General features: G+C 42.7%; 1 long non-coding RNA gene across 1 annotated transcript in view; it reads right to left on the minus strand.

Moving 5' to 3' along the window:
* The window catches only part of LOC131196809 (uncharacterized), a 33,225-nt gene that overhangs the window by 6,010 nt on the left and 894 nt on the right, over positions 1 to 26,321 (minus strand). The gene's annotated exons all lie outside the window — the stretch shown is intronic.

Genomic DNA, 26,321 nt, shown 5'->3' on the forward strand with positions numbered 1-26,321 from the left:
GCATACAAGTTTATTGCAGCCCATTTGGTTCTCCCTCTTGCCTCTCCCTACCAACCCCCAGTCCTTTGGGGGAAGAAGGTATGAGGATGCCAGAGCAGGCGCCAAGCCGAAAATGGTAAACCTGACATGGTATAAAACCCAAAAAAGTCATTAAAGTGGAAATGTGAAGGTTCTTCACCTAGGCCTGGAAAGACATTCAAAAGATTTCTGAGGAAAGCATTCCACAGATTAGAGGCATTTTGTCTATCTTCCTCATTGTGTGAGGAGTTTCAGGCCAAGATCTTAGAATCAACTCAGGTCAATACTTAAGAATCATATCTGATGCAGTCCTGAAATTTTGGTAACCAAAGCAATTCACCATACGAAGTTTATCCATCAGCACAAATACTAGGTTTGTACATTGCATTAAGATACTGCATGTGTAACTATGGTTTATGGTAGGGCTATCCAAACTTGGCAATTTAAGACTTGTGGAGTTCAACTCCCAGAATTCTTCAGCCAGCTATGCTGACAGGAATTATAGGAATTCCACAAGTCTTAAAAGTTGCCAAGATTGGACACTGCTGGTTTATGGAATCAACAGTTCAGATACTGTATAACTCGTTATGCTTAAACCATTTATTTGCAACTCATTCTGGTAAGGTTTGCACAAATGAGGTTATGGCTTCGCATTTTCTGAGCCAAAATGAGAATAAAGGTCTTTTAACATGTCTTTGCTTAATTCCAAGATAGGCTGAATGTCCAATCCCCATCCCACATAGTGCCATGTGGGGCTCATCTTCAGGTGTTTTTCATCCATCTGGAGTTCCAGGATGGTTGGCATTGACTGGATGTAAACAATTCCATTCAGCAATGCAGTAATTTGTGAGAGCAAGCATCCCTTTTTATTCACATGGGCCACCTTCACACTAGCTCACTTCCCAAACCCCAATGCCATGCCCCCCTTCCCCATTACTATGGCAGCCAATAGCAAGCAAGCATCAAAGGGAAAACCCATGCTGGAGATCCAGCTGACATTCGGCCCTCCTGCAGTAGAGGCGTTAGCCCTATGGAAAAAACATGAGCCTGTCTTTTATGGGCTTGATGTACCTCATCTAGTGCCTTAAGGGTGATGGGCCAAATACATTGAAGCTGTTCAATCCATTCCACTAGGAAAGGGATCTAGGGTTTCCCCTGGGGCAGTTCTGGAATGGGTACAAAATCCTTACCAGAAGCAATTTTAAATGGGATAAAGCCGGTGCTACTGTGGATCACATTATTGTAAGCGACCTCTGCAAAAGGCAGCAAGTTGACCCAATTGTCCTGCTGGTAATTTACATAGCACCTGAGGTATTGTTCCAGAACCAAGTTCGTACATTCGCAGGCCCCGTTAGTTTGAGGGTGGTGGGCAGAGCTTAGACCCTGGATGGAGCTTAACAACTTCAGGAACTCCCTCCAGAAATGGGAGGTGAATTGTACCCCCCTATCCGAAATGATGTGGTCAAGAACCCCATGTAACCTATATACATGTTGGATAAACAGTTTGGCAAGTGTTTTTGCGGAAGGGATCTTAGAGCAGGGTACAAAGTGTACCTGCTTGGAAAATAAGTCCGTGATCACCCAAATGATTGTGTTCCCCTCCCCCCTCTCAGGTAGTTCAATAATGAAGTCCATGGATATTTCTTTCCATGGGGCTCTAGGACTGGCAACACTCTAGAGGAGTCCAGCAGGCTTTCCGGGGGTGGGGGCTCTTAGCAGTAGCATAATTTCTATATCCTTTTTCAATGAGGGCCACCAGAACTGCCGTTTGACTAGGTGTAAAGTGTTCACAAAGTCAAAGTGCCCATCAGCTTTCGAATCATGGGCCCATTACAGCACAGTCCCCCAAGACTGGCTAGGACGTATAGTTTAGTGCCAATCCATGCTAGGCCACCTCGCATAGTGCACTCATTTGAGTGAGACAGGAACCAGTCATCACTTTTCAGTGCTCCTTTCAGCTCCTCATTTAAGTCACTGGGAAGGTTGAGGTCCACTTTCTCCTGGGCTCTGGTGACCACTGGAGCAGCCAGTTGCTTGGAGGGATTACTTCTGACCAAACACTATTGTATTGGGGCAATCTAGATAAAGCATCTGCCATAAACTTTTTCCCCCCTCCCCAGGAAAGTAGAGCAAGGAAAAATTAAAATGGTTCAAAGTGTTGCACCCAACAAATTTGCTTGTGTGACAATTTTCAGGGTGTTTTTAGGGCTTCCAGGTTTTTATGGTCAGTCCACACCTCAAAAGGTGTTTTGCCCCTTCGAAGAAATGTCTCCCAGTTAATTGGGCCTATTGGACAGCAAATGCTTCCTTCTCCCATATTGCCCATCCTTTTGGTTTCAGTTAATTTCCTGGAGGTGTAAGTGCAGGGTTGTAAGGCCCCAGCAGCGTTTACCTGTAATAGCACGCCCCCCCCCCCGATAGCTATGTCACTGGTGTCAGCCTGGACTATGAAGGGGGACTTCCATGTCAGGATGTTTAAGGACAGGTTTGGCTCCAAACAACCACTTAAGTATCTCAAAGGCTGCTTGGTATTCCATTATCCACTCCTGGGGATAGCTAGGCTTTGGCTTAGCCTCTCCGTTTGTCTTTAGGTTGGATAATGCAATTTTAGCAAAAGTGGGGATGAATTGTCGATAATGGTTTGCAAAACCCAGAAAGCTTTGCAACTGCTTTCTGGTGCGGGGGTGGGGGTGGGGCGCACTCCATGACTGCCTGCATCTTCTCAGGGTCCATTTCTATTCCCTCATGTGATATGCGGTAACCCAAATAGTCAATTTTATCCTGATGAAATTTGCATTTTGACAATTTGGCATACAGTTCAGCAGCCCTGGTTTTTTTTTCAGGACTGAGGGCACTAACTTCACATGGTCTTCCATAGTTTCAGTGTAGATAAGAATGTCATCTAGGTAAATCAGGGACCCCCTTTTACAAATGTTTCTGCAGCACCTCATTGATCAACTGCATGAACACAGCAGGTGTCCCTTGTAATCCAAACGGGAGCATCCTGAACTGGAAGCAACCCAAAGAGCAATTGAAAGCTGTTTTCCATTCATCTCCCTCCTCTGTAATAAGCTTCTCTCGAGTCCATCTTAGTAAAGATTTTTCCTTTGGCAAGATGAGCCAACATGTCCTCTGTTAGGGATAGCTGGTAAACATTCTTCACACACACCACATTGAGACCTTTATAGTCCACACATAAGCGAAGAGAGCCATCCTTTTTCTGATGACACAACACTGGGGTGGCCACCCATGGCCTAGCTGGCTGGATGAAGCCCCACTTAGATTTTTTGTCAATAAAGACTTGTAGTTCCTCCAGCTCTTGTGGGGTCATCAAGTAGATCTTTGGCTTAGAGAGCCTCATCCCCAGGAGGATTTCTATGCTGCAGTCAATGGGGCACTGGGGTGGGAGCACATCCAAGCCCCTCTCACTGAATGCCTCCCTGAGTTCCCAGTATTCGTTTGGGATTTTCTCCTCACCATCTAGGCGCTTGCTCACTGCAGCTCCTAGCTCCCTTGTGGCCTTGGCTCTGGGTGGGGTTTTGCCTCTCCCTGCTGCCTCTCCAGTTTCTTCAGGTGCTGGCAGGATATGTTTCTCTGTGAGGGCCCCCAGAGGTCTCTGGCTCTCAAGTGCTTCATGCAGGAGTTGCAGGACATGGGTCAGCAGGAGGTCCTCTTTGTCGGCTTCCTGCAAGACATCATGTCCCTGCGAGACATGTCCTCTTTGTCGGCTTCCTGCAAGACATCATGTCCGGCGACAGTTATCCCCCGAGGGTGCTCCTCCAGGTCTTCCATGCATCCTACGCCTAGTGACCATCTGGTTTGGACTGGTTTCTCCTTGAGCTACAACTCCTCCAGCCACTCTGTCTCCTCCCAGCAGTGGTGTGGCTAGGGATGGTCAACCCCACAGCTCCTCAGTCTTCCTGGTCACTCCCATGGTTGACATTATGTGCTCATCCCCCTCAGTAGACTAGGTCTCTGGGTTGGCGGATAAAGTAGTTCTTGCTTAATTTCAGGCCTGTCTTCATTCAAAACCCAAGAAAGAAAACCCCCCACTCCATTGAAGTAAAGAAGAGGTACTGTTGTGTCCCCCTCCCCCTCCGACGACCGGGTCTAGGAAGTACGTATCAAGCGTGGCCACGAAACCTCTGCAGCTTTGCCAAATTTCTTTCAGATTTCTCAGGGCAGGCAGGAATCCAAGTTGTGACTTCAGCAAACTAAATGAGACTTTGCTTGACTCAAAGTTGCTTGACTCGAGCAGGTCCTTTATATAGGCTGTGGGGTGTGGCTCCATGACTCAGCATTTATCCAGGCCTGCCCCTCCCTTCCTTCTGCTGACGTCGCCTCTCAGATCTCCGGAAGTGAGGATCCTCCCACTTTGAATTCCCTTCAGCTGTCTCTACTGTCAGCATCTGAGAAAGGGAGGAGTCAGAGGGAGCAGGTCCAGGTAATTGCACCACTTGGCTGACTTCCTGCTCTGACGGCTGCATCGAAGGAACACACACTCTATGAGTAAGCTGTCTTGGGCTTATCTGTTCATTCCTGACATCCTGTCCGGGCATGGGGCCAGGCCCGGGGGCTGGAGGCATGACAGGCCGTTCATCTTCATTATCAGACTCAGAGTCTGATAGCAGACCCGGGACGAGACGGGAGGGGCCCAGCTGAGGAGAGGAGGGAGGACGAGGCACAACAGGTACTTTTACTGATAGCAGTGAAAGAAAAGCAAGAGCTGAGGCAAAAGGCATGAAAGTTACATATTGAAAGTTTCCCCAAATCCTTCCCCCCCAGGGACCCAGGCTAAATGTCCAATCCCCATCCCACATAATGTTAGCAGGTGTTTTTGTCCATTTGGAGTTCCAGGATGATTGGCCTTAACTGGATGTAAACAACTCCATTCAGCAGCACCATAATTCGTGAGAGCAAACTTCCCTTTTTATTCACATGGGCCTTCTTCCTACCAGCTCCCTTCCCAAACCCCAATGCCATGCCTCCCCCCCACCCCCCGTTACTATGGCAGTAGATAGATAGCAAGCAAGCATCAAAGGCAAAACCTATGCTGAAGATCCGGATGACACATGCCATCCCCATCAGATGGTCCCAGTTCCAACTCCTCCTCCTCCTGCAAACGGGGCTCCTTGATTGGGTCATGACAGATTAGCTTCTCTTTTTTTTTATTGAAAGAGTTTTAAAAAACAAAAACATTTTTCCCCTTTTTTCCCCTCCTCCCAAAACCCCTTCCCCTCCTCCCCGGCTTCCCGGGTCAATCACAAGGTATTGTTATACATAAACCAAACATAGAATAAAATTTTCCCTTCCAATCCAAATAACCACATCCAAAGCTTTTCATCTCCCAACCCCCTCCCCATTACATAAAATAACTTTCTAATTATTCAAAGGCAATCTGATATTTCTTAATCTGATATCTATTTTGTAGATAATCAATCCATTTTTCCATTCAATTAAATATCTTTCCTGCGTATTGTCTTTTAAAAGCTGAGATTTTAGCCATCTCAGCCAAATTAATAACTTTCAGTATCCATTCTTCTATTGTAGGTATCTTCTTTCTTCCAATGTTGTCCAATCAACAGTCTTGCTGCTGTTATTAAATTCAGAATCAATTTAGTCTCAATCCCTGTACAATCCATTATAATTCCCAAAAGGAAAAATTGTGGCAGGAACTTTATCTTCTTCTTCAGTACATTTTGAATAATCCACCAAATTCTTATCCAAAAGACCTTAATTTTCTTGCAAGTCCACCAAATATGAAAATATGTAGCATCATCACAATCACACCTCCAACATTTCGCTTGGATATTAGGATACATACATGATAATTTTTTGGGATCTAAGTGCCATCTATAAAACATCTTATAAAAATTTTCCTTAAATTCTGTGCTTGTGTAAACTTAACATTTCTAACCCAAATTTTCTCCCATGTTTCCAACATTATTGGTTCCTGAATATTCTGTGCCCATTTTATCATACAATCCTTTACCAAATCCTTTTCCGAATCTATTTCAAGCAACACATTATACAATCTCTTTATATGCTCCTGGGTCTGATTTCTAATTTGCTTTATTAAATTTTCCTCCTTTGCATTATACCAATTTTTGATCTTCTTTCCATCTAGCACTTATTTGCCCATATTGAAACCAAGTATAATTCCTCCTTCTTCATTTTAATACCTGTAATGATTTTAATTGCAATCTACCTCCTTCAGCATACAAAAGTTCTTTATAAGTAATCATTTCCTGTTTCTGTTCTATATTTATATTCTCTATTGCATGTCTAGGGCTCATATAGGAATCTTGTAATCTAATTTATAGGAATATTTTTCCAGACCAAAAGAGCACTTCTCAACACATGATTCTTAAAAGCCCTATCCACTTTTTTCATAAAATAAGTACACATGCCATCCATATAACAAGTCATAACCTTCTATATTCAAAATTCTTTCCTCTGTTAAGTTAAACCAGTCACTTATTACTGAAAGGGTTACTGCTTCATAATATAGTTTAAAGTTAGGCATTCTTAAACCACCTCTTTCCCGTGAGTCCTGTATTATTTTCATTTTAACCCTCGCCTTTTTACCCTGCCATATAAATTTGTTAATCCCAATCTGCCAATCTTCCAAATTTTTATCCTTTTTAATTATTGGTATCATCTGGAACAGAAACAAAAATCTAGGTAGCACATTCATTTTAATAGCCGCAATCCTTCCCAATAGCGATAACTGCAATTTTTTCCAAACACTCATATCATTCTGAACTTTTTGCCATAGCAAGTCATAATTATTCTTATAAAGTTTCTTGTTCAATGAGCTAATATAAACCCCTAAGTATTTAACCTTTTTTACTACCTCAAATCCTGTCATTTCCTCTAGTTTTTGTTGTATAGACATATTTTTAATTATCACTTTTGTTTTATTCTGATTTATTTTAAATCCTGATACCTTTCCATATTTATCAATTACTTCCAACAAAAATCTACTTGAATTTATAGGATTTGTTAAAGTAGCCACTACATCATCTGCAAAAGCTCTAACTTTATATTCATATTGTCTAATCTTAATTCCCTCTATTTCCGTTAATTCTCATATTTTATCTAATAATGGTTCCAGAGTCAAAACAAACAATAATGGTGATAAGGGACATCCCTGTCTCGTTCCTTTCGCAATCTTAATAACTTCTGTCAAACTACCATTTATTATAATCTGTGCTGTTTGCTCTCCATAAATCGCTTTGATTATTCTAACAAAACAATCTCCAAATTGCATTTTCTCTATTAATTTAAATAAAAAATCCCAGACAGATTAGCTTCTTAAGTATGGTTTAAAAGGGTGGAGTGTTCTACTGCCTCTAGAATAAATATTTATTTTTAAAAAAATTATCTCATCATGCATGTTTAGACTATGTGGATAAAGCAGACCACCTTTTTTCTCTCAAGAGCCACAGTCTTGAAACTAGCCCAAGTAGTTTGTGAAATTAACTTGATGGGCTTGGAAGGGTGGAGGGTCTGAAGAGGAAAGCTGATCCACTGTCTCTCACCCAAATCACCCTCTCAATTTGGCCAGAAAGTGTGAATTTTTTCTTCACTTACAGCTCTGGTTTGTCAAGGAAAGAGCAAGATAAAAATCCCCGTATCGAAGTAACATTAAACAAATTATTGGCAGTGATTTTGTTTTTTAATTAGCTGATTCTATCAGCAAAAACTGCCAAGCAGGAGCAATTCACTGATCTGCAACAGCACCTGGTTTGTTCCCAGTAAGCCAAAGTTTTGACTTATCATTTCATGTGAACCAGATAGTGTGATTAAAGTCCATGTTATGAATTCAGTCACCCAATCAGCAACGTGATTGACTTCTTGTGATTGGATATAGCCATTCTGCTATGCCAGGGGTGTCAAACTTGTGAACAGCAGACCAGATGCGTCACACGCTGGCCACGCCCACCCAGGGTTTAGCAAATGAGGGAAAATCATAATACGACATGTGACGCCGCAAGGTTGACACCCCTGTGCTATGCTTTAGTTGGATATTGTGTGTGTGTGTGTATGTGTATGCCTTTGAATCAATGAGTCAGACTTCTGATGACTACCTGGACAAGTCCCTGCAGTTTTTTGGCACTATTTCATGGTAATCTTTTCTGTATCATTCCAGTTTTAATGTATATGTGCTGCCAAAGCAAACACAGCTGGCAATATTTTAGATGTGATTTGCCATTACTTGCTTCTAAGCTAAAAGAAAGTGACTGGCCCAAAGACACCCGGCTGGCTTCATGCCTAAAGCAGGACTAGAATGCACAATTTCCTGGTTTTTAGCTTGGTGTCTTTAACTAGTGCACTAAACTGGGTATTTTTAGTTGCCTACATTAAAGGAGGTTATCATTTAACATAACATTGCTTTACACCTATTACAGCTACAAATTTTTGTGAACACCATTATAACCTTGCAGAAATATATTGTGAATAGGAAGTAATCTTAGTAATTCTGTAGATTCTGTAGTAATCTACAGAAATACCCTCACCCAAGAAAGGTAGGATTAGTCCTCACCAAAATAGGAATTGCCCAAAGCCCCTTTTTTACATCACCCAGCAAGATTCAACCAAGCCTGGGACACAGACAGCCTACAAAGTTAGCTAAGACACCCCCCCCCGCATAGCCCCTTCAGAATCTGACAACCAATAGGATACATTTCTTGCATAGGATCTGGAAGCTCAAAGGAAAGCCTAAGAGAGGGTATAAGTATCTCTGTCTTTCTCCTCTGATGGTCAGGTACCCAGAATCACATGTGCTTGGTGGTTCTATTTCACTATTAAACCACCTTTCCAAGCAGCCTCCATGTTTCCAGTGTCTTTCTCCCCAATTGGAACTGAACCCAGATGGACATTTCTTCCAACAATTTGGAGACCCAGATGGGACTCCAAGCTAACCTGACCAATGGACTTAGCCCAGGGTAAGCCTCCCTTGCCAGCATGGACCCATTGACTTTGTGGGTGGATTTTTCCTGGATCTTGGCCATTTGGAATATGGATTTTAAAGGGGTTTTGAATTTTGAGCTCAAAGGCTGCTTGGAAAGAAGGTGAGTACCTCTAAATTTTAACTTTAAATGCCCAGGAGGTGAAAGAGAGTATGTGTCGTGTGAATGTGCTTGAGAAAAAAAATCCCTTCTCTGCCACAGCTAGATCTGGCTTCCTCTGTGCCTTTCCTAACAACAGAAAGCAGAGCCTAGAAAGTATAGGGGGTCAGACCCAGAGCATAGGACCTTCTGTTAAGAAAAGGAGAGAGTGTGTGGGAAGGGGTTGAAAGGTGAGTGAGAGGTTCACTCTTGGGTGACTTGCTGAGCATCACTGAACAGACCCCTATTCTGGAAAGGTAGTACCAGGGGTGGGGACTACTTACCTTTACTACCGGTTCACCTCATGCCCACGCGCACAAGTGGATGATGTTTGGGTTAGTGGGTAGAGCCTCCCGCTGGCTTTACTACCAGTTCTATAGAACCGGTCCGAACCAGGGGCAACCCACCAATGGGCAGTACCCATACTTTGAGTAATTTTAGTGGACAGAGTCCTCCCAGGCCATTTGCCTAAAAAACCGAGGGGTTGACCAAAGGTTGGGGGTGGTGCAGGGGTGAAATCGGCTCCACCGATTAGGTAGCGATGGCAGCTACTGGTTCGGAGGACCGGTAGCAAAAATCCCTGGCCCCACCCCCCTGCCTCTGCTGAGCCGCACCATCAGCAGAGGTTTTCTTTTTTTACTTTTAAAAGCCGTTTTTTCTTCAGCCGAAACATGCCTTTAAAAGTAAAAAAAAAAAACCTCTGATGATCGCGGGGCTGAGCAGAGATCAAAACCCATTAAAAGTTTTTTTTTAAAAAAACCCTCTTCAGCTGAAGGGGGGAAAGGAAGAAAAAAAACCCAGGATTTAAAAGCCTCCTCTGGCGATCCCAGAGGAGTTTCCTGATCCTCACAGGCTTTTAAACTCACTTTTTAACAGCCCCCACTTACAAGAACCCCCACCCATGCCCAGCCAATTCCCCCTCCTCACTTACCTATAATTACTGCTCCTTTCCGGCTGCAACTGCATGTTTTCTTCAGCTACTGAAGAAAAAAAAAAGCTTGCTTTGACTTCCTGCTTTGCTAGCTGAGGAACTCTGGGATTTGAAGTCCACAATAAAATAAAATAAAATAATAAAATAAAATATTTGCGCAGCTTTCTGAGATTTGCTGTGTTTCTGTAGTGTTTCACTCTAACTACACAAACACACAAAATTTCACAAAGCTGTATGTGGCATTTTGTGTGTGTGTGTGTGAGTTGTGTGTGTGTAAAGTGTGAAAGTTAGTTTTTGAGCTTTTTGTGGCTGTGTGAAGTGTGAAGTGCAGCTGCTTTTACATTGTGTGTGAGTCAGTTGTGTTGTGTTGTGTGTGTGTAAAGTGTGAAAGTTGGTTTTTGATACCTCTTATTGTTTTTTATACTTTGTTTATTTTTATTATTTATTGTTACTGGCCACGCCCACCCAGTCATCTGACCACCAAGCCACGCCCACCAATTAAGCCACACCCACAGAACCGGTAGGGAAAATCTTTAGATTTCACCCCTGGGGTGGTATATTCTGCAATTGCAAGGGACCCAAGTAAAAGAAAAGAGAGCCGAGCCTTGGAGTTTTGTCACGGTCGGTGGGAAGAGCAGACCAGGAAATGGGAAGCTCAGAGTCTAGGATTCCACTGAAACCTCCCAAGGGGAGACTGATGGAGGTCTCGGGTCAGGACAAATTGCCTATCCAGGCAGGAATGAGGAATGATACGTGTGCACAAGCTATGTGAGAAATGGACTCTGCTCAGGAATGAAGCAAGAAAAACCAATTTGGCTAAATAAAGGTACTTTTTTTAAAAAAGGGAAATATATAAATATAAATGTTGGGGTTTTATTTTGTTGTTTTGTTTTGTTCTCTCTCTTTCTCTCTCCTTGTCTATGTGTGTGTGTGTGTGTGTGTGTGTGTGTGTGTGTGTGTGTGTGTGTGTGTGAAAGTCTCTGTGTGCCCTTGAGGTAATTGTAACTGTCTCCAATCCAAAAGACAAAAATTTTAAATTGCTACAAAAATGTTAAAAGCACTGAAAGAAAATGCCTTCACCCAGTTTTGTCTGGCCCACAAAACAGGTTGAAGAAAACTGAGTTCATTTTTCTTTCCTCAGCCCAAGTTTATGAGGGAATGTTTTAATTTCACTAACAGGAAAAGTTTCGTTCTTGCTTTTACTGTATGGTTTTATCTGTCCATCCTTTTTCTGAAGCATCTGAATCCAGCTTTCCCCCCCCCCTCATCTGTAATGTCCCCATTTTGTTATAACTGGTCTATTTCATCCAGGACTTGTGCTATCTGATCAGCCACTAAATCATTTATGTCAGATGGCCTGATACGAATCTAGACAAGGAGAACATAACTGACTTCATAATCATACAAAGCCTACAGCCAATAAACAGTAATATTCATCTTCTGAAGTACTAACTGAAATAAAAGATGAGATAGACCCTAAAGATTTTCCACAACTTTGACTGAAAGCAACAACAACAACAAAAAAACCCACAGCAGAGACTGCCCAAAAAAAAGCCTTAATACCAAATATTTTCAAGATAATCAAGAAAGAGACAGCTGATCTCACCTCCAAATTCAGGAGGGAAAGTGAGAGTCTAATTATTAAATAGGGAAAAGGAAGACAAAAAGTAACATTTATTATTGACCATATTTAAAAAATTGAAAAATAAACCTAATTATTATATTGTAAGACACTTGAGATGTAAAATGATATGGATGTCTATATAAATCAAATGGAATGAATAAATACATACATAATGCTCCAAATCAGAATCTTTTAGAAGGTACAACAACTATAATAAATTGAATAGTTAAATTATATAGGTTTATTGTTAATATCATGTATGTAAACTAGCAATTGTGTTTCATGGGTTTAGGATTTAGCAGGTCATAAGTCTCCAATTAAGAAGTTGCTCCAGCTTAATATAGTCATCCAGGGTACTAAAAATATTTTCAGCTGGTGTAGTCACCCTCAAGAAACAACCAGGCACAACTGGGGCAAAAAAAGGGAAGTCTTTGATGGTCACATAGTGGGGTTGAGTTGATTTTCATTGACTATTGGTCATCTGATCAACGTACCATAGCCTGTATAAGCAGAAGGCCCTAATAGCAAGAAATTATGATCAGAGCTTACCTAGGTAGATAATAGAATGGAATGGAATGGAATGGAATGGAATGGAATGGAATAGAATAGAATAGAATAGAATAGAATAGAATAGAATAGAATAGAATAGAATAGAATAGAATTTTTTATTGGCCACGTGTGATTGGACACACAAGGAATTTGTCTTGGTGCATATGCTCTCATTGTACATAAAATATACCTTCATCAAGCTACACTTACAGCATTTAATGATAGTCCTAGGGTACAAATTTAACACTTAATGATACAACTCTTAATGATAGTCCTAGGGTACAATCAGGAAACAATCAATTACAGTACAAGGATACAAGCAACAAAGTTAGAGTCATAAGTGGAAGGAATGGATGATGGGAACGATGAGAAAATTAATAGTAGTGCAGATTTAGTAAATAATTTGACAATGTTGAGGGAATTATTTCTTTAGCAGAGTGATGGCATTCGGGAAAAAACTGTTCTTGTATCTAGTTGTTCTGATGTGCGGTGTTATTTTGAGGGTAGGAGTTGAAACAGTTTATGTCCAGGATGTGGGGTATCTGTAAGTATTTTCACAGCCCTCTTTTTGATTCATCAATATACAGTCCTCAATGGAAGGCAGGTTGGTAGCAATTATTTTTTCTGCAGTTCTGATTATCCTCTGAAGTCTGTGTCTGTCTTGTTGGGTTGCAGAACCAAGCAATAAAAACAAGCAATAAAGAAGCAACCTTTATATTGGACAATTTGTTTTCAAAAACATGGTGGCATGGTTGTATCTAGAATTATGTTTCTCAACTTTGGCAACTTTAAGGTGTGTGGACTTCAACTCTCAGAATTCCCCATCCAGCATGTATCAAAACAGTGAATATGACAGCCTTCCTAGTTTTAGCAGAAGAGAAGTTAAGGAAAATGATGGATAGGATTGGATTTGTTTGCCCTCCCACTCAACATCACCAGCCAATAGTAAGATATCTGTAATGTAGTTGAAATTTTGGAGGGAAATTTGGGCGGGAAAATACATGTTGCTGATTCGCTGGTACCTCAGCCAAATACTATATAAAGAGAGGTGTTTGCCTGTTGTCTTTTGCTGGGTTTCACAATAAACTAAAGAGCTGTTGTCACTTGCATCGTCTCCTGCCTCTTCATTGCCCAAACTTAACATTGGCAACGAGGATGGGATATTGAAGGCAGGGAGACTAGGAAAAGAACTGAAGGAGCAACTTAGTTTCAAACACAGCCAGTTATCAAGGGTGGATACATAGCGATGTCTAGCTATACGCCGCCAGCGCCATTCGACCCAGCCAAAGAAAAATGGGGATCATACATGGCTTGCTTCGAGTATTTCCTCAAAGCCAATGAACTGCAAGGAGTGTCGGATAATCGAAAGCGTGCCTATTTCCTGAGCCACTGCAGACCAGAAGTCTTCGATACCACCGAATTGCTGTCGGAACCAACGCCGGTTCAGTCAGTACCGTGGCCAGTGCTACAGACAACGCTACGAGCACACTACGCGTCGGTGCCATCGAAGTTCGTGCAACTTTTCGAACTAAGGCAAAGAGTCCAGCGAGAGGGCGAGACGATCAGCGTGTACATGGCCGCATTAAGGAAAGCCGCAACCCACTGTGAGTACAGAGACTTGGAGGACACTCTATTAGAACAACTCATTTGTGGGGTCAGGGACGTCCGACTACAGAGGCGGCTGCTTTCGAAAAGCAACCTAACCCTATCGATAGCCCTAGATGCGGCCAGGGCGCACGAGATGTCCACCAAAGCGGCGGAAACCTTACAGAAGCCGAACACGCCTAATTCCTCAACGAAAGCGACGCCAATTCACAGCGAGGAAATCCAGGCAGAGTGGGAAGAGGACGAAGAGGAAGAGGTTTTCCACACTGGGAGGCCGGAAAGAGGCGACCGTAACGAGTGTGTGAGTTGCGGAGGCCAACACCAGCGACAGAATTGCAGTTTCAAAGACGCAATTTGTTGACGGTGTGAAAAGAAAGGACACATAGCTCAGGCGTGCCGGGCCTCCCAACTTTCCCGCAAAAAATTTAAACCGGCCAATCAGCAGGGTGCCGGTTCCGCAAGGCGGCCAGGGATTGGCCAATTTAAAAAAGGCGCGAAGTTGAATCACACCACTGTGCGAGTGGGTCACGCATCGACACGACTGAAAAAGAAAATATTCACCAAGACCTACATCGAAGGAGTGCAGTGTAAAATGGAGGTGGATACCGGCCCATCAATCACAATTATGTCCTGGGACACAGTCGCAAGGGACCTGCCAGAAGTCGCGAAACGCCAGCTGCAACCCCAAAAACTGAGAGTGCAAGACTACCAGGGAAACCGAATCCCTGTTCGAGGAGTCACGTCGGTCAGAGTGAGATACGGACAATTCAAGAAAACCCTGCCGATCACCATCGTCGATGGAAACCTGCCCAGCTTGCTGGGTCTTGACTGGTTCCGAGCCTTGGGAATGGGCATCACCGGGGTTCACAGCGTTGGCGACAACCTGAAGGACGAATTGTTGCGGGAATTCGAGGATGTTTTTCAAGACAGCCTGGGCAAGTACGTGGGGACCCCCATTTCATTCAATTTAGACCCCCAGATAGCTCCGATTAGGCTAAAAGCAAGAAGAGTTCCATTCGCGCTCAAACCCAAAATAGATAGGGAATTAGACAAACTAGTAAACCAGGGAATCGGCCATGCAAAATGGGAGACGCCAATAGTGACCCCAGTTAAACCAGACGGATCTGTCCGTATTTGTGCTGACTATAAGGCAACGCTTAACAAAGCATTGCAAAAGAGTGCTTACCCTGTCCCCATCGTACAACATTTGTTGCACTCGTTAGGGCAGGGACAGGTTTTTGCCAAACTCAACCTGGCACAGGCCTACCAACAGTTACCAGTTGACAACGAAACGGCCAAAGCACAGACAATTGTCACACACAGGGGCGCTTTTAAATGCACTCGACTTCAGTTCGGGGTTAGTGTAGCCCCTGGGTTATTCCAAAACCTCATGGAACGGCTCCTACAGGGTCTACCAGGAGTATTCCCATATTTTGACGATGTGTTAATATCAGCCACAGATTTGGGAGAATTAAGGGTCAAATTGCGAAAGGTTTTGGAAATTTTCAGGACTGCGGGGCTTAAGGTTAAACTTAACAAATGCCATATCGGAGTTGAATCAGTAGAATTTTTGGGTTATCGGATAGATAAGGAAGGCATCCATCCCACGGAGAGCAAGGTGCGAGCCATTAGGAAGGCCCCACCCCCAAAAAACAAAGCAGAATTACAAGCATTTTGGGGGCTTGTAAACTTCTATGCGGTATTCTTAAAAAATAAGGCAACGGTAGCTGAACCACTACATAAGCTGCTAGCGAAAAACTCTGTATGGACTTGGGGCAGGGTTGAGGCTAAGGCATTTGAAGGCGTTAAGGAAATTTTGTCCAGCGATAGCCTTTTAATTCAGTACAATGAGACATTGCCATTAGTATCGGTTTGTGATGCATCACCCTACAGGGTAGGAGCTGTCCTCAGCCACAAGTTACCGAACGGTTCAGAAGCCTCTGTCACATATTTTTCCCGCACGATGTCTGCAACAGAAAGGAACTATAGCCAACTAGACCGGGAAGCACTTGCCATAGTCTCTGGGGTTAAAAAATTCCACGAGTATCTGTTTGGGCGGCGATTTGAAATAGTCACAGACCACAGACCCTTACTGGGACTCTTGGCGGGGGACCGTCTGACACCGGTTGCATTATCACCCAGGCTGACCCGTTGGACTATTTTCCTGGCAGCGTACTCGTACCAACTGTCTCACCGACCGGGCAAGGATTTGGGACATGCGGATGCTTTAAGTACATGCCCATTGCCAGAGACTATTGAACCCCAGGGACACCTGTCTTGTTAATTGACTCTCTGGACTCTGGCCTGGTCACGTCCACGGAAGTGACTAGGGCATCCTACAAAGATATAATTGTCCGGACTGTAATTGGCTGGGTGCAGAGGGGATGGCCATCTGCACCGGGTGAACGGTTTAAAGAATTTACCAAATAGCGTTCTGAACTGTCGGTACAAGGGGGGTGTCTGTTATGGGGGGATAGAGTGGTTATTCCAGAGAAATTACGAGGGCATGTCTTGGAACTATTGCATGTGGGCCACCCAGGGATTGTGAGGATGAAAAGCCTAGCGAGAAGTTATGTCTGGTGGCCACAAATGGACAAAGACATTAGCGACCGGGTGGGGAAATGCCAAGCTTGCCAGGAATCAAGGCCACTACCCCCAACAGCCCCCATAAGGGAATGGGAAAAACCCCAAGGTCCTTGGTCTAGGATCCACATAGACTTTGGCCGGCCTTTTCATGGGCAAACCTTTCTGATTGTGGTAGATGCCTACTCGAAGTGGTTGGAAATTATACTCATGAAAACCACAACAGCTGAGGCCGTAATAACAGTATTGCGGCGACTATTTGTGACATATGGGCTACCAGACACCATAGTGTCTGATAACGGCCCACAATTTATGGCCACCCAGTTTGAGGGGTACTTGGCCAGAGAGGGCATCCGACATGCCCTCTCGACACCTTTCCACCCGGCGATGAATGGACTTGCAGAACGCTTTGTGCGCAGTGCCAAGGAAGCGTTATCCAGAATTAGCCCAGGAGATTGGCAAGCCAAAATCGACACTTTCCTGGCAGTCCAACATAGAACACCCTGTGTGGCCACCGGCCGCAGCCCATTGGAGTTATTAATGGGGAGAAGACTCCGGTGCCCCTTAGATCGGTTAAACCCAACATACTCCCCTGATGGGTACCAGAATAAGGGGAACAAAATTAGAACAATGACCACGAGCGGCCTGGTATGGGCACACAACTATAGTGAAGGTCCAGCATGGTTAAAAGGAACCATTGTGGGAGTGACAGCCCCAAAATCGTATGTAGTGGACATGGGGGATGGCCGAGTGTGGAAATGCCACATAGACTAATTACGAAAAAGAATACAAAACAATCCAGACACCAAACAGCCAGACCCTGACTACCAAATATTTGAACCAACAGCTAGCTCAATCCCGAGGCGATCGGAGGACTTAGCTGAATCAGAAGAAGTCCAGCGACGCCAACCGGTTCCTCCAGAGGACAGCAGGGACGACTCTGCCAATAATCCAGGGCCGGAGGGCCTAGAGGAGGAGCTGGGAGGAACAAACAGTCCCTCCGACTAGCTCGACTCCCTCCCAGGGAATGAATTGCACAAGTCAGAAAGAGTTAGGAGACGCCCTGTCTACCTGCATGACTACGTGGAGAAATAACATGCAAATTGTATGCAAATAATGGGCTAAATGCGTTCTGGGAGGGGAGGAGTGTAATGTATTTGAAATTTTGGAGGGAAATTTGGGCGGGAAAATACATGTTGCTGATTGGCTGGTGCCTCAGCCAAATACTATATAAAGAGAGGTGTTTGCCTGTTGTCTTTTGCTGGGTTTCACAATAAACTAAAGAGCTGTTGTCACTTGCATCGTCTCCTGCCTCTTCATTGCCCAAACTTAACAGTATCCAATTGAAGGCAAATATACATGTCCCAGGATAATGTTGCAGGATCCATTATAAGTTGGTCACCAGGACCAAAGGTTTACTCTTCTATGCTTTCAGACTGGAGCCCATCATCAGGGAGTTTCTCTCTTTCCAGAATATGTGCAACGGGGTATTCTATGCATTGCACAGGTAGTCCTCAATTTACAACAGTTCGTTTAGTAATCATAGTTACAACAGCACTGAAAAGGATGACTTATGGCCATATTTCATACTTACAACCATTGCATCATCCCCATGGTCATGTGATCACAATTCATAGGCTTGGCAACCGACTCATGTATATGATGATTGCACTGTTTTTCTTCCTTTCCTTCAGCTCTGAGAACTGAAGAAGCTTCTTGGACGAGAAGCAAGATGTCTTCAAGAAAAAAAACTTCAGTTGCCTTTTGGAAGAGCACTTTTGGGACTGCTGACAGAAAGTTTGATGTATACAATAGGAGCATAGGGATCTGCTGATGGCAACAGAAGAAGAGGAAAGAGATGGCTATTTTTATGGGGAGATCATTCATACAGCAAGACTTATTCTGGAAGAAGAAGGAAGTCCCCATTTAAATCCTGAAATAGCTACAGATAAGCAGTGTTGGCAACTTGCTGGCTGGGGAATTCTAGGATTTGAAGTCCACATATCTAAAAGTTGCCAAGTTTAAGACACAATGGATTAAAACTGCTTATATTGGGGGAATGAGAATGAAATTAATGTGACATCATAAGGAACTATTATGCCTGGCCAAGTGGAAAGAGGCCACCGGTTCTAGAGACTTTAAACACAGCCAGCTAGTTAAACTGAGTTCATCTGACTCACCACTCTTGGCCCTTGAAATCAGGCACACACGCAAACTTTTTTACTGGGTGTGCCAGTACTCATTAGTGGGCAGTTCTGGTAGACTGTGTCTGGCTTTGGGGTTTCTTTTTCCTTGAGTTTCCGGCTTTGTAAAAGAGAAAATTTTCCATCTCAGTTGGAGAACTTGATGCAGGTGCTGTCTGCTGGAGCAGAATCAGAGCGAGAGAGAATATGTTGTGATTAATGGCTCTGTTCATTTCTTTTTTTTAAAAAAAGTTTTTTTATTTTGAACACATTAAAACACAAGACAAACATACAACATTTATATACATATCACTGTTTCTTATCAGCTATTCAAAGCGGTCCTTTCTTACTATTTATACATATTTTAATTCTATTTTATTCTACTTTTATATTATCTATCTTCCTTTATTTCAACTAAATTTCATCTAGCCCTGTTCATTTCTAAGAAATGATGTGCTCAACCTATCATTAACTAGGATTGAGAACTGTAAAAAGTTTTCAAAATATTGCCCTTCTGCACAGCTTTCTTGTAAAAGCCTTTGTCCTTAACCTCAACTTTATAGAACAAATTGTTGTTATCTTAGTTATACAGGTAGTCCCTAACTTACAATATTTCATTTAGTGACCACTCAAAGTTAAAATGGCATTGAAAAAAGTGACTTAGGACATTTTTCAGACTTACAACCATGGCAACATCTCCATGGTCACATGATCAAAATTCCGAGGCTTGGCAACTGATATATGACAGTTGCAACCTTCTGACAAGCAAAGTCAATGGAGAAACCAGATTCATTTAACAACCAAGTTACTAACTTAACAATGTGATTTGCTTAACAACTGTGGCAAGAAAGATAATAAAATGGGACAAAATTCACTTAACAAATGTTTTGCTTAGCAACAGAAATTTTGGGTTCAATTGTGTTCATAAGTCGAGGACTACTGCATAGGATAATTAAACATTTGCATTCAGCATCTGCATGGAGAATCTTCCATTTTCCAATATTTTTACTTTACTTTTTCAATAACAAATCAATCCATTTGATCTATGACCAAAAGGCCCAAAAGCAACCAACAAATATAATCTAAACTTGGTATTGGATGAAACAGTTTAACAAGTATAATATTTAATAAATATTACATAATAGACTTAAAACCCAGCTCAGTGATTTATTACTAAAAACTTTGTTTTTATAGACATAGTTAAAAATTATTAAACGGTGTGTAGAATCCCCCCCCATTGGATATTTTAGTAAATTCTTATAATTCACAGTAGTTATAGTCTGTAAATTCATCTCAAATACTGAGATTATTTTAAAGTTTTATTTTTTTAAAATCTTACTTTTAATAGAGATTTTAACCTGCAAGATCACAGAGAAGATAAATATGCACAAAGCAGAAGCTTAAAATGTTTGCTGCCTACAGGTCACCAGGAATGTGCCATATATATTAATCTGGAGGCTACCAATAAATCTTCGCTAATAAGCAAATTTACAAATATGGAATCCCCAACTAGGAAGGATTGCCTCTGTGCTTTTATTCATTTATTTTTATGAACAGCTCCAAACTTACAGAATCAAGAGTACCTTTGAGTCAACTTTTTATGTTGACTGGACTAGTGTCTGCTGTTTTCTTGACAAGATTTTTTGGAAGTGGTTTGTCATTGCCTCCTTCCTAGGGCTGAGGGAAAGTAGTCACCCAGCTGGTTTTGTGCCTAAGGCAGGACTAGAATTCACTATGTCCTGACTTCTAGTCTGCCACACCTGCCATCTTTGTTATTCATCACGACTAATAGGATAATCCTTTACACAAGGAAAGCCATGGATGGGATTGAAAGAAAAGTCAGCTGCAACTCCAGAATTGCTTTGCAGAGTGAGATGCAGAGCAGTGGTGGGTTTCAAAACATTTTACTACCGGTTCTGTGGGTGTGGCTTGATGGGCAAGGCATGGCTTGGTGGGTTTGGCTTGGTGGGCATAGCAGGGGAAGGATACTATAAAATCTCCATTCCTTGCCTTTGAATAATTAGGATGTATTATTTTAGAATGTAACGGGGGAGGTTAGGAAATGAAAAGACTCGGGTGAGGTTAATTGGATTAGAAGAGAAAATCTTACTCTGTGTTTGGTCTATGTATAATAATACCTTGATTGACCCGGGAAGGGGGGGGGAGGGTGAAGGGAGGGGGGAGGGGGTTGTGAGGGGGGAGAGGGGGAAAAAGGGGAAAAATGTTTTTGTTTTTTAAAAACTTTTTAAATTAAAAAAAAAAATCTCCATTCACACCCCACTTCCTCTCGATCAGCTGGGACTCGGAAGGCAGAGAATAGATGGGGGTGGGGCCAGTCAGAATTTTTACTACTGGTTCTCCGAACTACTCAAAATTTCTGCTACCGATTCTCCAAAACTGGTCAGAACCTGCTGAAACCCACCTCTGATGTAGAGGTCGGATTCACTTACCTTCCTTACTGGTTCGCAAATGTGAATGTGCACGCGCACTCTACACTCACACGTGCCACCTCTGCTCATGCACACGGCCTTCTGCGCATGCGGAGTAGTCACGCATTATGTCAGGGCGGGTAGACGGAGCCTCCTGCAGTCACCGCTACCAGTTCACGCGATCTGGACAGAACCGGCTGAATCCCACCAGTGGTGAGATGGGCAGCATATAAATTTAATACAGGTAGTCCTTAACTTTTGACTAGAATTGAGCCCAAAGTTTACATTGTAAAACAATTATTAAGTTAATTTTGTCTCAATTTTCCATATTTCCTGCCACAGTTGTTAAGTGAATCACTACAATTGTTAAGTTAATAACATGGCTGTTAAATGAATCTGGCTTCCCCATTGACTAAAAATCTTTTATTTTCTCTTCACTGGTTGGCTGCTGATTCTATTTTGATTCTCACAGGCAATGCAAGTATTGGGATTACAGCTCTCTGAATTCCTAGCTCTACCAAAGAACGTAATTCATACATCTCAAAGGTGTTTTTCCAAAAGGCAACTGGACTTTCTTGGTTTTTTCTTTGAAAATATTTTGCTTCTCATCCAAGAAGCTTCTTCAGAACTGTAGAACTTCTTGGCTGAGAAGCAAAATATTTTCAAAGAAAAAACCAAGGAAGTCCAGTTGCCATTTGTAAAAGCACCTTTGGGACACCATGGTATGGCTAGTCTCCATAGACTTGAATCTTAAATGTTCAGAATATCCACTAAGGCCACTGAGATGCAGCTGTTTCAGTACATACTGATTGTATATATCCATGCATAAATCAAGATTGCTACATTGTCACATGCTCTAGTTACAGGATTCAGCTTGCAACTGCTAATTTTATTGGGCTTGTTTCATTATTAGTCAGGGGGGTTATTGTAGAGTAGGCAGGCATAGCCTAGAGTAAAGTCAAACTAAGCGTAGAATAGAAAGAAATTAGGCCATCCAAAGCCAAATTTGGCATTGATCATTGCCTAGATCCTTATTTCCACAAGTAGTAGTTTCCAAAGTTCAGCACCCTTTGTATGTATCATCCATAGGCAAGATGCTGCCTACCGAACTAGGATTGTAATTTAGATTTCCTGCAGTCCAGGGAATTGAAAAAGCTGCTAAGGAAAACTGAACTAATACTCTAGTCTGGGGTTTCCAAACTTCTCTTTCCCCTGCTGCTGGCTGAGGATTTCTGGGAGTTGAAGTCCAAAAGTCTTAAAATTGCCAACTTTGGAGAGCTTGCTCTAGTCTCAGGGAATTAAGTTCAACCTTCTGTCAATGTGAAGCCATACCAGATCATGAACAGGCAAACTGCCCTAGAGATCCAATGCCTGGTTTTCCCCAGTCAAACTCTGTGTTTTGTTCCATTTGATATCCTGCTTTGGCAGAAAGAGTCTGGCAGCCTCTCTTCTAACAAAGTTTACTAAAAAAATTTAAATTGTTTAAGTTTTTCAAGGGACTTAGTCTTTTTTCAGGGTGGCAAATTCAAAACAGATTAACTCCAATAGCTGGATTGACCTTGTTGAGATCATAAATATAAATCTATATTAAGAAAATAGTTTTCTAGACCAATTTAAACATTTATAAAATCAAATCTTTTGGCACACACAGACTTCCTCAAACTGGTATATTTTGAAGACTGAAAAAAGGGCAGCCAAGTCAATTATGCCATTACTGTAGTCTATTATTTGATTTCAATGCTTTTAATATTCCTTTTGTATCATATTTTCTCCCCACTTTTTTGAACTCTACAGCGGAGCTACAGGTAGTTTTCAACTTACAAACATTTGTTTAGTGACCATTCAAAGTTATGATTGCAGTGAAAAAGTAAACTTTTTATGTTTACAATTGTTGCAGCATCCCCTGGTCAAAAATTTGGGTGCTTGGCAACTGGCAGATATTTATGACAATTACATGTCCCGAGGTCATGTGACCACCATTTGTAATCTTTCCAGCCAATGTCTGACAAGCAAAGTCAATGGGGGAAACCGATTCACTTAACAGCATGATTCACTCAACAACAGCTGTAATTCACTTAACAACTGTGGCAAAAGGTCATAAAATGGGACAAAACTCACTTAACAGCTCCCTTGCTTTAGTAATAAAAATTTTGGCCTCAGTTTAGGTCGTAAGTCGAGGACCATCTGTATACTCCAAGGCAGGAAAATTTGAATATTTTAAAACTGTTTTGGATTATAATTCGCAACATGTCAACAAAGTCTTTCCATTCGGGTGGAAATTCTGGGAATTGTTCAGATGCTAATGGTTCCCAGGTTGGGAAAATAGCACTAGCACTTAGACTTATATATCGTTTCATAATGCTTTATAGCTCTCTCTAACCAGTTTACAAAGTTTACATATTGCTCCCAACAATCTGGGTCCTGATTTTACCGACCTTAGAAGGATGGAAAATTGAGTCAATCTTGAGATGTTCAGGATCGAACCCCTGGCAGTAGGCAAAGTCAGCCTGCAATACTGCACTTTAACCACTATGCCACCACAGCTCTATGATTACATGCAATATAATGTAATATATAACATCCCCACTGCCTTCCCAAGTTAATAGAAAGGCATATTAATCTGTTGCAGCAAACTCAAGGTCTCTTGCATCGATTTAATAACAGGCTTACTAGATCCCCTAAATCAGTGGTTCTCAACCTTTATAGTGCTGCGACCCCTTTAATACAATTCCCCACGATGTGGCGACCCCTTTAATACAATTCCCCACGATGTGGCGACCCCAACCATAAAATTATTTTCATTTTGAATTTATCGCACCTGAAGCCGTATTGGCTAGCGATCTGAACTGCTTGCGATTGCCTTGAGGATGGAGGTATTAAAGCGGAGACTCCTCCCCTATTAAGTTTATCACGCTTGAAGCCAGATTAGGCTAGCGATTGGGAGTGATTGCAGCTGGCTTGAGAGGGAGACATCAGAGTAAAGATTTCTCTCTTTTTTAATTCATCGCGCCTGAGGCCGAATTCGGCTAGTGATTTGAAGAGCCTGCAGCTGGCTTGTGGAGTCAACCATTGGAACGCGATTCTTCGACTCGCAAGTATACTTTCCATATTTCCGATGGTCTTAGGCGACCCCTGGCAAATCGTCATTCGACCCCCAATGGGGTCCTGACCCACAGGTTGAGAATTGCTGCCCTAAATGATCCCCACAAAAGCATGCTAGTTTTTAAAGTACCAATAAAGGAGACTCTTTGTAGCTCAGGGTTGAAATCAGTGCACTGCTGATGTTACCTAGTGTGGGTAATGAAATGTCTGGAAGAAAAGAAAAACAGGCTCAGAGAACACACATTGTTTTTAAAGTATTATATCAATTTTGTGGTGTGTCTTGCCTTGTGCAGTGATCATGGAGTCAAGAAAACTTAGCTGGGCCCAAATATTACCCTGTCGACAGCTCAAATTCAGCGGAAGAAATCTAGATGGAATCCAGACATACATATGCACCCAGTTCAGAACGTTGTTGTTGTTGTTATTAGTTGCGAAGTCGTGTCCAACCCACCGCGACCCCATGGACAATGTTCCTCAGGCCTTCCTGTCCTCTACCATCCTCTGGAGTCCATTTAAACTCATGCCTACTGCTTCAGTGACTCCATCCAGCCACCTCGTTCTCTTCTTCTTTTGCCCTCAATCTTTCCCAGCATTAGGCTCTTCTCCAGTGAGTCCTTCCTTCTCATTAGGTGGCCAAAGTATTTCAGTTTCATCTTGAGGATCTGGCCTTCTAAAGAGCAGTCAGGGTTGATCTCCTCTAGAACTGACTTGTTTGTTCGCCTTGCAGTCCAAGGGACTCGCAGGAGTCTTCTCCAGCACCAGAGTTCAAAGGCCTCAATTCTTTGGCGCTCAGCGTTTCTCATGGTCCAACCTTCACAGCCATACATTGCAACTGGGAAAACCATAGCCTTGACTATATGCACTTTTGTTGGCAGGGTGATGTCTCTGCTTTTTAGTACGCTGTCTAGATTTGCCATAGCTTACCTCCCCAGGAGCAAGTGTCTTTTAATTTCTTGGCTGCAGTCCCCATCTGCGGTGATCTTGGAGCCCAGGAAAATAAAATCTGTCACTACCTCCATTTCTTCACCATCTATCTGCCAGGAATTGAGAGGGCCGGATGCCATGATTTTAGTTTTCTTAATGTTGAGTTTCAAGCCAACTTTTGCACTCTCCTCCTTCACCCGCATCAAGAGACTCTTTAGTTCTTCTTCGCTTTCTGCCATTAGAGTGGTATCATCTGCATATCTGAGGTTGTTGATATTTTTTCCGGCAATCTTAATTAATTAATTAATTAATTAATTAATTAATTAATTAATGCGTAGCTCAATGAAGCTATAAGCTATGCCGTGCAGGGACACCCAAGATGGACAGGTCATAGCAGAGAGTTCTGACAAAACATAATCTACTGGAGAAGGAAATGGCAACCCGCTCAGAACGTTAACTACTGTTTAAAAGTCCATCAGTTTGTACAACAATACAAAAGGAGTACTAGAACCTTTGAAATCAATAAAATGTAGACTACTGTAATGTTATAATTGAGTTGGCTACCATTTTTTCAGTCGTTAGAATGCACCAGAATGCATACACCAAAGAAAACTATTTTCTTAATATGGATTTAATAGGGATTTTCTGGGTCATACTTGATCTCCACCCACTGGAAGCTGGGCATGTGCCGATTAGGCCTCCCTAAATTCTCACCAGGGTGAGAAATTCTCACTTCTGTCCCTGCCAGGCTTCGCTCTATCCAAACCGTTGACCCCAACTTCCACCCAGATTCCTTGACTTCTGCATGCCCTTCCAAACCCCAGGCTCCCCGGGGAGACCTGCGGTGCAAGATCCGAGCGAAGACTTCGCCAGGAGGAATCCTTGCGACACTGCCTGCGGGTTCAACGAGAGGTCGTTGAGGACAAGATGGACCCCCACGAGAACCTTTTCGGTGCGGCGGGGAGGGAAGCCGGGGAAAGCAATCGGTAAAAAGACGCCGTCGGACCTTCAGGTCCCTTGCTTGAATGCTTGGCAGGGCGGAAAGCTGCGATCTTTCCAGGGAGATCAAATAACTTCTCCAGCCTGGGAATGAAGCGGCTAGGGATTCTGAGGACTGAAGCGCAAGAGTCCTTGAGAAGGGCTAGCGGCTTGCAAAGTCCTCTGAGGAAAATGGAATCGAGAGGAACAGTGGAAGCTTCTAAATTGCTCGGCTAGCTATAATTTGTAACCTCCTGGGGGTTTTTTTGGGTGGGGGGAGAG

This window comes from Ahaetulla prasina, chromosome 4 (genome assembly GCF_028640845.1).
Source record: "Ahaetulla prasina isolate Xishuangbanna chromosome 4, ASM2864084v1, whole genome shotgun sequence".
In the NCBI taxonomy this organism is placed as follows: Eukaryota; Metazoa; Chordata; class Lepidosauria; order Squamata; family Colubridae; genus Ahaetulla; species Ahaetulla prasina.